At 37.9% G+C, this 4,080-nt stretch overlaps 1 non-coding gene across 1 annotated transcript; it reads left to right on the top strand.

Annotated features, from left to right (window-relative positions):
• Positions 1 to 711: 711 nt before the first annotated feature.
• On the top strand, positions 712 to 816 carry LOC117238871. Its single transcript, XR_004494284.1, has one exon. It is a non-coding gene; the product is annotated as a U6atac minor spliceosomal RNA (small nuclear RNA).
• The last annotated feature ends 3,264 nt before the right edge of the window (positions 817 to 4,080 follow it).

Here is a 4,080-nt window from a genome sequence, read left to right as displayed (position 1 = left end):
TTTGAAGACTCTTGAATTTCTATTGAATTTCTATCGAAGTATCGTTTATTTATGAAATATAATTTTGAAACCGTCATCTATTACAAAATATAATACATTTATCATATCCATAAAAGGGAAAAAGGATTAGAGTTTACTTCCACAACAGCAGTGTCGCGTAAAACTGACTATATCATAGGTATTTGTATTTCGGCTTGTATTGTGACTGTTCTTGAGCTCAGTCTGGTTTGTTTACCTATCGCTTGGGCCAGAGTTTCGTCGAGCTATATGAATCAAATACTTTCCAAACAACTAAAACCTCGGCGGGGCAGCCGGCTACGCTCGTTAAGGCTCACAACCGAAGACGACGCGTCGGGAGTTCGAATCATCGGCCTGCAAAATATATTTGCAAAGGGATGGAAAAGCCAAAATCTCTCTTGAAAGTAATATACAATAGGCAAGCGCCCAGACCATACATACCCACCCCATCTCCCTTGCGCTGTGTTGTAGGTGTACTTTCTGGGAGTGCTTGGTAAAGGTGTGCTTGGTGTTATTAAGCACAGAGCAGGGGGGCCCCCGACGATCGACTCTCGCTGGTTACGCCCCGCAGTGGAGGTTTTAGCCGGTAAGAATCCGGCACTACCTTCCGCCGCCCTGTGTTTCCGGCCCACAGGGGGTGGTGCATGGTGTCTATGAAGATTTCCTCCACGTAAAAAAAAAAAATTTTTTTTTCTACAGTATGAAAAGAGAGACGTTTAGCATTCCCCTGGACAAGGATGGAACACATATATAAGGTAAGGCACTGTCGCCTTTCGGCGGCACTTACCGAATTTTTTTGGAATGACCGCGGAGAGCCTCCGCTATCCTTCCGGATGACCCAGGCGCTCGCAGGACATGGAGTATTCGGGGAATACCTGCAGAAAATCGGAAGAGAGGTGACGAACACCTGTCCCCACTGCGGCGAGTGCGAGGACACGGCCCAGCATACGCTGGAGTTTTGTGCGGCGTGGAAGGCCCCCCGTCGTATGCTGCGACTAGCGATTGGCGAGAGATTGGACCCCATGTCAGTTATGAAAACGATGCAAGCATAACAAAGATGTACACTTGACATCATTTAAGGGGAGTTTTCCATAATGTTGGACGGCGCTTAATATCGGACACCAGTCACATTTAAAAAAGTTGAAACGCGACGGAATAGTTTTAACTGTCAAAGCAGAGGAGGAGATAGAACAAAAGATGTGCAGATTTTTCCACGTTTCCATCGTGTATGTGTAGACAAAAAATCAATCGATCGTTGGCGCTTGACTTAAAATCAATGCACTGTGAAAGTTAAAAATTATATCCATTGCCTGATGCAGTAAAAAAGTGATATCGCGATGATAATTGCGGATGGAAGGAAGATGTACGTTTTTGTACAATAAACTCTGAAATGTATTTAACGACGTTTAATACATACGGATGAAGGACAGGAAATAAAAATAGAAAGATTAGATACTTAGGTACAGTAATATGTATATAGATAACTATAAGGTGTGACTCTAATGATAATTACGATTATAGCGATTATAACGCTGCCGCTAACGGTCTTTTCTGTACATGTATATCAACAACTATATAATATATATGGTTCGATGCGTCATTCAACTATATAGTATATATAACACAACTATATATATATATATATATATATATATATATATATATATATATATATATGTATATATAATCAATAACTATATATATATATATATATGTAATTTACAACAGACATGTGTGTTTTTTCGACCAATCGCGGGGAGACGTAATCGCGAGGAAAAACGTCAACGGGGGTCGTAAATCCCCGTTACGATTATAACAATCGACACCACGAATTGGTCGATCCCCTGATTTCCGTTGAGATAATAAGGGGTGACTGAGTTTGTATAACACTGTGATTCACAGAATTATAAATTATATATTTCCAACACTTAGATTACACTGACGTAGAGAAATAAATAGTTAAAAACTTGTCGCACGAAGAGGCGATAGACATGTACGCTAGAGCAGGGCTCTTATAATGGAAATTAATGTGTCAGTGGACTTAGCACTGTGATGTGTTTAGGAGAGAAGATGTATGTTCGACAACACCGAGAACCGACAAAAGATGTGCCTGAAGTATGCAACTCTCGCGCTATGTGTAGACTGCTGCGTTAGGCGTTAGTTGGTAGACTCTTTGTCGCTCTTGTTTTAATACGGAAGAAAAGTTCGGTGTGGGTGTGCCCCTGTGCCTAAAGAACGCGCATTCGTTGATCCCACTTTCGTTAGGAAAAGTGAGGGTAACGAACCGCGGTGTCGATTGGTCATGACCTGCACTACTGCTCGAAGGGATGAGTAGGGAGTCTCCTACCATCGTGGTGCGTAAATGACTGTGTGCGTGAGAAAAACCTAGCTCGTTTTATTACAGGGCTATTCGGATTTTCCTAATGGGTGCATACCCGCTTTCTCCGTGTTTTTGAATGCGACTAATAAACCCAAGGACACCTATAAAACCGACTGTGTTTCGAGCATATTTTTAAGCTTTAGCCATTCTTCAAGGCAATCGGATTGAAGACATATGGCGAAACAATGCAGGGAAGTGAAAGTTATGGTGGGTCCTTAGGTTTATTGAGGGTCGAAGTGACGTTACGCAGGTCGGTTGTTGTCCGGTCGCGCGGGCTGGCGTGCAGATGTTTTAGGCGGCGTAACAATGTGGAATAAAAATGTTAAATAAAATTCGTTAATAGGTTACTATGTATTAATAGTTGTGAAGTGGAACTCAAAGGAAGGACTTTACAGCATACTTATCGCTTTGTACAAATCGTATATTCTGAGATATAAGAAAACAAATCTTATGGCTATATATTGAAAATTGACGAGCTTACGTATAGTGTGTATATATATATATATATATATATATATATATATATATATATATATAGATATAGATAGGAGCAGTTTGGTACTTGCTATATTAATTTTATCAACTTATAAGCTGAGAATGAGCGTTCATCGTCACAAGACGTAATCGAGACATATTTAAATTTGATACAGTAGCATACTTTAACCTCATCCAATTCTTCAACTGACTGACATCGAAAAATTTCATTAACTTTCTAGATTATTTAGAATCTGGTATGTCTTGCTAAAACTGCATTCCACTTTGATACAATTTTGGCTGCGCAAGTTCCAGGAATGCTCCTAAAATATTTATCAGTGTCAGTCGTTACTTTCACCGATTCAGTGAAAGACATTCCAATTGTTTCTAGTTTCTATACATTATCCGAGAAAACCCCAAAGTGGGTTTTGATAAACATTAGATTTTGAATTAGCAATTCATTCTGAAGAAGATCTTGTGCTGTTTTAATTACTAGCACATCATTCGCGTCGAAAAATTTAACAACATTTTTAATATTTTCCAAATACCAGTGTGGTATAAAATATAGTTGTCTCGAGCCAAGTATCTCAGCTCGTTAAAATTGGTTCAGGTGGTAATAGATTGTTCTACGATACACTCTACGATAACATTCGATCCAAAGTGGTGCTATTATAAATACTTTATTAATAGAATGTACTACATTATTTACTAATGGGAAATGTAAACGTACTTCTTCTGCACCTCTATATAATTCATCAATTATACACGTTAGATGCACCATGTTTGGATAAAATATCTCAAGTGTTTTCCAGCTTTCATCGTACCTACATCTGTTATCAACAATAACACTGTTTCTTCGTTACCATGTGACCATAGTATTCGATTCTCTGTTTCTAAAGATTGTGATAATGTGATATTGCCCTTACTTTTATACGTCGAGTCTTTATGGATTTGTAAGATATAAGATTTTATAAAAGACAACTTTTTAAACGAAACATCTTACATTCTTTAAAGAGGTTCAGGAGCTTTTGCAATGCTTCTCGTGTGCGTAAGTATAATTATTTATTTATGAAAAAATTCTATGAATAAATAGATCTAAATATTTTTATGTATGTTCATATTATATGCAATCTGCAAATATATACAAATTTAACAGATTAATTATTCGTACAAGTACTATAATTTTCTATTATTATTTAAATAAATTT

This window comes from Bombus vosnesenskii, unplaced genomic scaffold, assembly GCF_011952255.1.
Source record: "Bombus vosnesenskii isolate JDL3184/JDL3185 unplaced genomic scaffold, Bvos_JDL3184-5_v1.1 scf7180000013666, whole genome shotgun sequence".
NCBI lineage: Eukaryota > Metazoa > Arthropoda > Insecta > Hymenoptera > Apidae > Bombus > Bombus vosnesenskii.
The sequence above is the reverse complement of the archived record's forward strand: the minus strand, read 5'-3'. Positions and strand labels throughout refer to the sequence as shown.